At 35.8% G+C, this 10,825-nt stretch overlaps 1 non-coding gene across 1 annotated transcript; it reads right to left on the bottom strand.

Annotated features, from left to right (window-relative positions):
• Positions 1–6,784: 6,784 nt before the first annotated feature.
• On the bottom strand, positions 6,785–6,887 carry LOC140512997 (U6 spliceosomal RNA). The gene has a single exon (XR_011970042.1). It is a non-coding gene; the product is annotated as a U6 spliceosomal RNA (small nuclear RNA).
• Between the last annotated feature and the right edge of the window lie 3,938 nt (positions 6,888–10,825).

Raw genomic sequence — 10,825 nt, 5'->3', positions numbered from 1 at the left:
TCTCAGCTCATCAGCTCCTTTCTTCTCTCTTTCCACCCCTGCCCCCATCCTTCACCTCTCCAAAGGAAGATACATTTGGATGGCCAGAAGACACCCAGTTAACTTGGGGTTTACAGGCCAGATTCCTTCCTTCCTCCCTTCGTTCCTTCCTCCTTTCCTTCCTTCTCTTTGCCAAAACCTTAAACCTGGTGCACTCTGAAGCCCACACATTGCGCAACAATAAGTTCCTTTCCATACTCCACTTGAGAGCTCTTTTCTGGACACTCCTGACTTCAGAATGATTATCAATAGTAACTGTTGCTCTTTCCCTCCCAGCTATATTTACTTATTTTTTTTTCTTTCTTTGCTCATTAAAGGGGCCACTCCCTGTTTGCTTCTTAAACAGGTCTACTCACTGAATGGGCATTACCTCACCCTAAGTGAGTACTTAAATAGGCCAAGGTCTCCCAGTGTGTCCTAGGCCTTCTCCCATAATCCTGATGAATACCTGATCACTGGATCCATATGGCCCATGAGGGGAAGTGAGGCTGGTGACCTGCATAGCCCTGCCTCACTCAAAACAGAGTCAATTGAAAGTCATGTCATCATTTCTCTGATGTCATGGTCTTCTTCAAAAATGATGGATGAACACAGTAAATCATTAAATCGATTTTCAATAATACTGAGTACTCCAGTATTCCAGATGTCATTATCAAACAATATCATTATATTACATATTTTTTTCTACATTTAACTTTGGTTATCCTATATGAAACACTCAGCCTAGTAAATACAACTGTTTCTAGCTCCACTTTTTCCCCTGTTTTTGTTGCTTTTCAAACATGACCAACTCTTTGTGACTCCATGGACCATGCTATCTATGGAGTTTTCTTAGCAAAGATACTAGAGTGTCTTGGCATTATCTTCTTCAGTGGATTAAGGTTAACTGAGGTGAAGTGACTTACCATGACATCACACAGATGGTAAGTGTGTGAAGTCAGTTTGAACTGAGGCTTTCCTGATTCCAGGTCCAGTGCTCTACCCACTAAGTTATCTAGCTTCCTCTGCTAACCTCTAACTATTGAGGGAGGAGGATTGCAAAGGTTCAGTTTATAGTGCTATGCTGCGTCACGTTCTCTGCTCTCTTATCTAATTAAGAGACAATTCATTCTTGTGGCACCTGATAACTTCTGTTCATAAGACTTTTTGAAGTATGGCATTTATTCTGAAAATCACTTTTTGGATGCAGTTTCAAATGACACTAAAAATAGAAAAAAATAGTAATTCTAATTTTTGAAGTGCAATAAATAAACTTCTTTTCTCTTTGATTTTCCATGGTAAGATGTCAAGAAATTGTCTCAACATTTTCCATACAAATAGTTTTTATCAAAATTGCTGACCAATACTTTGTAAGTCCATGAAGCTTCAAAGCATAGTAGGAGCCCATTATATACTATTAAATTCAGGGCTTGACCCTTGTAGAAGCAGTACAATAGGAACTGCTTTTGGGGTTTATCACCCCAAAATGTTTATAGTTACTCTTATTTTATCTAAAGACAGAGTTTTGGAAATGCTTTTCTTTTATTCTTTCACCATTGTTCCAACCACAACTCCTAACACAATGATAATATTTCTTTCTTTCAAAAAATATTTATATCATTAAATATTTCTCAATTATATGTAAAAAAAAATCAACACGTTAAAAAATGAATTTCCAAATTCTTTTTCAATCCCAATCCTACCTCCTTCTTGAATAAAGTAAGCAATCTGAAATCAATTGCTCATGTAAAGCCAAGGAAACATAACCATGTTGCAGAAGAAAACAGAGACAAAAAAAAGAACATGAAAAGATGGATATGTTGATCTTCATTCAGAGTTCATCACTTCTCTCTTTGGAGGTGGACAGAATTTTTCATCATGAGTCCTTTAATTTTTTTCTTGGATCATTGTCTTGACCACAGCAGTGAAGTCTCAGAGTTGATCATCATTACAATATTACTGTTACTGTGTACAACGTCCTACTGGTTTTACTCACTTCACTTTAGATTAGTTCATGCGTCTTCCCAGGATTTTTGGGAATTATCCTGCTTGTCATTTCTCCTGGCACAATTATATTCCATCACAATCATGTACCACAATTTGCTCTATCATTTCCCAATAGCAGGCATACCCTCAATTTCTGATTCTTTGCTAACACAAAAAAAGAGCCCTGTAAGTGTATTTGTACAAATAGGTCTTTTCTCTTTTCTTTGATCTCAACAGGATAAAGACCTAGTAGTGTTATTACTTGGTCAAAGAGTATGCACACTTTTAAAGCTCTTTGGGTGTAGTTCTAAATTGTGCTTAACTCTACCAACAATGTATTAATGTCCCAGTGATGAAGTCCGAGTAGAGCTACCCCCAGCCCCAATAGTCTAACTTCATTACAAGTCCACTGTACCTACACACCTCCCCAACTTCCCACCCCCCACCAATGTCCTAATTTCTTTATATTTGCCTCACTGCTCCCTAAACCAACAGATGTGTCCCTGAAACTCATAGTTCTCACAGAAAGAGATGTGGGAACCAGACACTGCCTTTACCCAGCCATGAACCCCAGACCCATTCCCACAGAAACGGGTTCTGACTGCAGGTGTGTTCCTGCAGTCAATCACAATCACATCCATCTTGACCAGAAAGGACCACAATAACTAGCCAATTGGAAGGTAGCACCACCAAACCATAGATGAGATCCCCTCCTCCATAACCTAATCCCTTAACAAACTCCTCCTTCTTTTTCAATATTAATCATATTCCTATATTCTATGTAAATTTCTGTTATGTAATTACATCTTTACTTTATAAAAGTTCATCTTGCTCTCTCTGAGGTTGCTGGTTACTCCTGGAACTCAGTCTGCTTCATGAGAGGTGTCAATCTCAACAAATGTCTACACTTGGATGAGAGGTGGTCTGACTGAATTCTTTGAGAGGGTTCCCCAACAACACATCAGGAAACCTCAACAGTTTTTGGAGTCCCTGGGTTTAAACCTCAACACCAGATGTTTCAAAACCTATCTAGTATTTATCATTTTTCTTTTGCTAAAGTTGTTAATTGTTGAAACCAGTATTTAGTTGATTCTCAGAGTTATTTAAGTACACCATCAGCATCATCAACAAAGAGTGGAAGTTTTGTTTTCTCATTGCCTAGTTCTTCAATTTTTTTCTCTTGTCTTCACTGCTATAGCTAGCTTTTCTAGTATAATATTAAATAAAAGTTTTAATGGACATCTTTGAATGAAACTAATATTTTGGGGAGGTCTTCTAATTTGTACCTGTTTATTTCTTGGTTGTGGATAGATAGTACCACAACTGGGTATTGGCAATAGAGTTGCCAAGCAACATTTAATTCTGCATCCAGTGCTAGCACAGGAGTCCCCTGTAATTTTTTCTTTCCAGTTGCCAGATCCCTTTACTGGCAGATTTACATCAAAAGTAGTTTACTTACTTACTGACTAAAACTAAAGATTTACTTACTAAAGAGATTTATCATCTCTTGCTTAAGAGCTTCTACAGCTACTGCTCCTTTTGTTGCCACCACCAAGTCCCATCACTGGCATTTCATTCGTGTGGGCTTTGGGTTAGCTTCCTAATTCATGTCACAGATCTTCCTTTCTTACCTTATAAGTTGTCTTGGATAGGAAAAAAAAATCTCATTGTGACTTTTTTTTGACTCTGCCACTCCAGAATTTGATTTGAGGCCTTATTTTTGATTTGTGTGGAAGGGAATGGTGAGAGAGCTCAGCTGAATGTTTTCTCTACACCGTCATCTTCATTCCAATCCCAGGAGATTCTCAATTAATACTCATTTCCCAGTAAATAAATAGGTTGATTAAAGTTAACAAAAACAAGAATGAATGAATCCCAACATTATATATCACTGTACTTGCATGTTGGTTTTTAAAATTGCATATTAAAGATAAACATGCCATTAAATTGACCATAATCAAGCAAAATTTTTTAAAAAGCAGTTCAGAGAAATTTGGGATTCTTATTTAATTAGCCATGGGTTTTAGGGCAATTCTTTAAGACAACACAGAAATTCAGATCCACATTCTATCCAGCCTGAATCTTATTCATATTATCATAAGATTGTAGATTTAGATTTGATAGGAAACTTACAAGTCATTTGGTCTATCCTCTTCATTTTGAAGATGTAAAATTTGAGGCCCCCAAATTAAGCGATTTACCCAACAATGTAAAGATAATACCTTCTGGAACTTGAATTCAGGCTCATTCCCTTTGATTCCAGTTTCTACACACACTTTCCCCTGCACTTTTCTGATATGTTTGGCTTTCTGCAACTGAATAGGACAATACCTAAAAATCCAATCCATTTGATTTTTTACAGCTCTTAAGGATGAGTTGGGAAACCTGATATATTCAGAATTCTTGTGCCCAGAATTCAACTGAAATGAGCAGTGTTACACTCTTTAATTTAGATTTAGATAAAATTAGGAAATGTTGAGATGTTGTACATAAAAGATATTCTTTAAGAAAAAAATAGAGATGACCTCTACTTAGTGTTCATATTATTTCAGAATGTTCTTTTTAGTGGGCCCAGCACACTTTTCAAGGGATGATATTTGCAATAAACTGCTGTGAATTAGAAAGATTCTTGTGAAAAATATTTTGCCATATGGTGAGCAATTCATAGTTATTCTGTCTAAATAACAGAAAGAAATGAATATCCAGCAATGACCCTTCCCACATTTTACAAAATGTGAATTTTCCATCAATTAATACATCTTTCGAATTCCAGCCTGTCCCATAAACAGCATTACACCCCCTCATCCTTCAAGCAGAAGACAATTTATGAGACGTGTTTTGCTTTGTTTTTAACGGTAATGATGTTCCTTCATTGAAATTCATTACAAAAATTGCTATGGTAAAAAGAGAAATTACTGACATTTATGTCATGTTTTAATATTCACAGGGCAGTTTCCTTACAATTAGACAGATAAGTGATATCAGTATTATCATTCTAATCTGCTGCTGTTATTGCCATTGTTGGTTTCAGTGGGGAGTACTGAGGCAGACTAACAAATATTGTTGGTATAGTGAAGCTCCTAGTTTATTGCCCCAGGGGACATGGAGAAAGGAGGTTTTATGAAGAGTACAGAGGCAGGGCAAATGAGATACTTCATTATATTAGAAGGATTATAATTAGTGACTACAAGTTCATCCTAGTGGTGTGAGTAGTAACATGGCATTTCCTTTGACACCCTCGATTTTTTGCAGACTAGAGGCAGGGAAAAGTTGAAAGAAAGGTAAGAAGTACTGAGCCCTCTTCTCTATCCTTCCCTCAGCATTTGGACAGTTGGGCATAGATGAAAGTAACTTCCATTTCTCAGTTTATGAGGTTCTCTTACCAATTTAAAATTAGAATAAAAAAACTAGAGCGCTAGATCAGAGTCAGAGGAACTATGATTCCTGTTGTTTTTTTTATTAGTTAGTTTATTTTTAGTTTTCAACATTTATTTCCACAAGATTTTGGCTTCCACATTTTCTCCCTGTCTCTCCTCTGCCTTCCCTCACCCCAAGAAAGAATGCATTCTGATTACCCCTTCCTCCAATCTGTCCTCTCTTCTATCACCCTCTGTAATGTTAATTATGTTAAAGAGAGTTAAAGATCTTCTTCACCTATTAATAGGACCTTCCCATTAAGGGAAGCTTGATTAGGGGAGATGTGTTTTGTAGGAAGCTCCACACCTTTTGTTAATTTCTAATGAAGCACTGGTTCTCAAGGGTCCTGATGCCATCTGACTCTAAAACATATAAATATGCTCTGAGGTGAGGTTTTGATTTGGGACGTGCTCATTGGAAGTGCTTGTTTGGCTAGAGAAGACTATGAGTAGCCGTTAAGGAGCCCTCTGGCTTTGAAAACCCAGATGTTGGTGCTTCTCTTTCTGCTAGGTGGTACAGTGGATAGAGCCCCAGTACAAGAGTCAAGAGGACCTGAGTTCAAATCTCACCTCAGACACTTGACACTCACTAGCTGTGTGACCTTGGGCAAGTCACTTAACCCTGATTGACTCATCCTGGGTCATCTCCAGTCATCCTGATGAATATCTGATCACTGGATTCAGGTGGCTCTGGAGGAAAAGTGAGGCTGGTGACCTGTACAACCCTCCGTCACTCAAAACAAAATCAAGTGCAAATCATGTCATCATTTCTCTGATGGCATGGTCTTCTTTGGCAGCAAAGGACAAACACACAACTATGTTTGTAAGCAATGGCCAGATAGTTGGATCTGTCTGTTGATGTGTGATGTATGTATTGCTTATGGTAAGACAGGTAGAAACCCTGTCTGTTGGTCTTTATTTCTCTATCTGTATTTTCTCTGAAGTTCAGGGTGCTGACTTTTTCCCTTGAACTAAGTGAATGATACATGTGCTTGATTAAAGTAGATTGTTGACCCCTCAAAAGTTGCTTTCATTTTAGGAAAGCAGGTCTGAGAACCTGTCCAGCAGGCCCTCCTGTGTATGCTGGAGTCCTTGCTGTACACCTCTCCCCCTTCACTCCTCCACTTCCCTCCTATTTTCCTGTAGGGCAAGGAAGATTTCTATATCTCATTTCCTGCACATCTTATTTTCTAGTTGCATGTAAAAACAATTTTTAACATTCATTTTGAAATTTTGATTTCCAAATTCTCTTCCTTTCTCTCTCCCCACCCACCCACCCTCATTGAGAAGGCTAGGAATTCCATATAGGTTATACATGTGTAGTCATGCAAAATACTTCCATATTATCATGTTGTGAAAGATTAAAACATATGGAACATTTCACAACTTTATGTATCATCCTTGCACAGGGGCCATGTTAATCTCTGAATTGTTGCAATTTTAATGTATGTGCTGCTGAAGTAGCACTTGGTTCCTGTTTCTGCCACTTATTATCTGCCTAAGTATGGGTAAGTTACTGAAGCTCTCTGTGACTCACTTTTCCTATCTTTAAAATGAGAAAATGAGACCAAATGAGAAATAATACCAAAACTCTGAAACTGTTAATCTCTTAAATTTATCACTTACTTGTTTTCAAATAGATAGGAAGTGTCACAACTAAGATTAAAATTCAAATCTCCCATGAGGGACAGGCTGTATGGGCATCCAAAAGGGAGCTATATTAGGAGTCAGGGAACAATAGAGTAGGAATCTGCCTGAGACAATTAACAATTCATTGAACCTGAACAAGTTACATAATATCTTTGACCTTCCATTTCCTCATCTTGAAAGTGATTATAATAATATGTTTTATGTATGTTATGGTTTTATATTGAGGATACAATTTCATATATACACATATTTATGTATATATAAATATATATCTCAATATATATTTATATATTATACATATAAAAATATATATATTAAATATATATGTGTATGCATATATATAAAGTGTGTATACATATATCCTTATAAACCTAAACATGTTATATAAATGTTACCTATCATTTTTATTCTGAGGTTAATTCCAATACTCCTTCCATTATCTTCAAATACTTTTATACATACTCATAGTATGTTCCTATAACCCTTCTAAATCCATCCATCCATCAATCAATCAATAAGCATTTATTAAGTCGTTACAAGTACCACACTAAGTGCTCAGTTTATAGCCACAAATGGGAAAAGTCCCTTAAAAGAAGGAGGATGGGAAATTTTTATAAGCACTCGATGATTGACATTCAATGATACCCTTTGCATTTCAAGAAAATGTTTCCATTTGAATAATACAACATATACACATAAAGAGAAGGGTGTGCTGGCAATTGTTGAACAATAAGCCCTCCAGGAGAAAAAATGGGAACAAGGAATACTTTTAAATTTATTCTGCTTTATTAACATTTTTTCTATTATTTTCTCAAGTCTAGGCAATGAGTGAAATCAGACGCCACAATTTGTATCATTTGCTTATTTCTGAGATATAAATGCTGACACTCAACATAACGTAATTGACTCTCATGAAACAGTATGAGCTGACTCCAATTAGTTAATAAACTTCCATAATATACTTAGTGTATGTGAGGGGCTGTAGTGTATTCCTGCACACAGATGTATTCAAAGTGTACATAAAATTATACAGGATAATTTTTCTAAGTTCTTAAGAGAAGAAATTGGTATGATATTTTTGGTACAAATATATTATTATTTGGCAAATATACATAATACATATACATACATACACATATATGTATATATACATATGTGTATACACACCATTGGTATAAATTTTGTCTGTTTTTTTGGAAAAAATCAGATTTTCATGTGTTCCTTGCTGAATATTGAGAGATGACATTAGCTTGGCAAGAGAATTCTGAGGACAATACTACATATATCCATAAGTTAAAGTTGTTGCAAAGCATCTTGGGCCTGAGATGTGTGGTAACAAGGACTCTTTAAGAGTGAGAAATATGCAGAAAGAAACTTTGAAAACTGTAGACATGTAAGAGAACCTGGTTCCTGAGCATGTCTTTGGTTATTTAGCTTGTCTCCCCAGAGGCTTCAAGGAGAGAATTTTCTCCCAGTCTTCAGCTGAGATCCTAACTTGCTTCCAGCAGAAGAGTTCATTCTCTTTTGTATTTTCTGGTGTATTTTCATCTCTATAATTCCAGTTTCTATTTGCTCTGTGTATGACCAACTTTTGGTTGGAAAAAGCTAAGCTATCAAGTGTAAGTTAGGCATTATTGCCCTTCTTTAAAAGTTATTTGTGAAGTAACTTTTATTCTGAATCAGACTTGCATCCAGCCTGATGCCTCTCTTGGAATTAGGTGACAGATGGATCAAGCACCTCAATGTTTTCCTGCTTCTTTCAAGGCCAAATTCATAATCTCCCTTGAAAAGTGATGGTCTAAATTATGGAGATATCTATCTGTAACACTTGGCAGCTTCATATTTATGCAAATAGCTCATGTAGATACACATATCTAATATGGGCACATTTCTCTTACAACAGCATGGAAGTTTTGGTATGGTATGAAGTAAGATAAAAGTATGGGAAGAGAAAGATAAGAATAAAAATAGAAAGAGTTTGTGTAAGTAGGGTCCTTTGAACGTGTTGGTACTCCATGGTACCCTTTGCATTAAGGAACTGAAACCCCTATCTTGTTGAAAGATAAGAAAAAATAGTTATATGCTTCCTACTTTATAAATTAAAAGATGGTGTATAAGAACCTGTTTTATAATTCCCACTTTGAAGAATCAGATTCTACAAATATTTGTGGCTAAAGCTCAAAGTATAACTCCATACATTTTATTTTGATAATTTTCCTACATATTTTGTCCCTGGCATTTTGATTTTTTTTTTTTTAGAATTTTAAGCAGTTTTATGTCAGATATATAAAATTAAGATTCTTTGAATATATTAGTTACAGTAAGTTAGATTAAACATCATCAGATTTCCAAGTAAAGGAAAAGTCATTCCTTTAAAATTATATTTTTCTTGGATCTCTCCACTTCTTATTTATCTGATTCCTGGCAGAGTCTGTAAACTTTTCTCTTTAGTTGAAATTCATCCTAACTTCACAAACAATTTTCAAAGGTGAGCAGCTGGTATATATCAGATTTTCTGAAGGATATTATGCACTCGTACTTTAATGGGAAAATTGTTGTTCTAGATTTGGAAAGTACTTTTGAAATTATCACCGGGATACCTACACCTTCAAGGGGACTGAGAACAAAGATGAAGTTTCCAGCTCCTTGATACAATAGGCTACTCCCTTATCTTGACTTTCTCCAGATGGCCACCTAAAGTGAAAAGAACTTTGTTCACCTTACAGCATTTCAGAATAAAGGCAGCACACTTTGCTCAGTGTTTAACCTAACAGTACCTTAGAAAAACATAAGATAATGTATGCTATAGCTAAGGGTAAATTTCTAAAATAGAACATCACAAAATGCACTGAAGTAGCATTGAACAACAAAGAATCCAATTAGAGAACATTATGGAGATGTCATGTTTCCCCTAAGCTGACCATGTGCTTAACAGTTACTAAATAGTACTTTGTTATAACCTTTTATAGCAATGACCCTTATTAGTATCAAATCACTTTCAAGTCCTGGATGAGAAAACTGAAAAATTAGAAAAGTTGTTTAACTTCAAACAGAGAAGGGGTCAGAATGTGGTAATATCTGTGAAAACAGATAATTTTATGGAAGTCACAGCGGTATTTTTTTTAAGTACTCACTAAAACTGTTTTAGTGATCTGCAAAGAGTTTTAGAAGGTCTGCATAATACTAGTCTTGTACGGCTCATCAAAAGGACAAAGGTATACTAATTGTCCTTGGATTCGGTTCTACTCCTCTAAATAAGCTGAAATAGAACCTCTATCTAGATATCAATTTATAGGTTGCTCTCCTTTGATTTCTTCAGTTTGGTCCAGCTTAGTCTAGTCTTTAAAATACTTACATGCTTCATTTATGCAAACAGAAGTATTACAAGCATTAGTGATAGTAAAACAAAGCTCAAGATTGTCATTGAAATTCAGATGGGATAACTGGGATTTTGTTTCATCTATTCATGCTATTTTGAGAGACATTTTCTTTCCCAGACCATACTTCACATGTTTTAGTTGGTCAAAGTTTAGCTGTCACCCTTTATGGTATTTGGTCATAGAATAGATTAACATGACAGTAAAACATTTATGTCTTACAGGAAGGAGTCCACTAACCATTGCATTAAAATTTTTAAGCTTCTTCACACTTGAAGGACAATATTCCTTGAAGAAATGAAGCGGTTAAATGTTAACGTATGTGTCAGTTGTTTTTGATGGTGGATGGTGCTTCTACTTTGATTTTGTTGCAGGAGT

This window comes from Notamacropus eugenii, chromosome 6 (assembly GCF_028372415.1).
Source record: "Notamacropus eugenii isolate mMacEug1 chromosome 6, mMacEug1.pri_v2, whole genome shotgun sequence".
NCBI lineage: Eukaryota > Metazoa > Chordata > Mammalia > Diprotodontia > Macropodidae > Notamacropus > Notamacropus eugenii.
The sequence above is the reverse complement of the archived record's forward strand: the minus strand, read 5'-3'. Positions and strand labels throughout refer to the sequence as shown.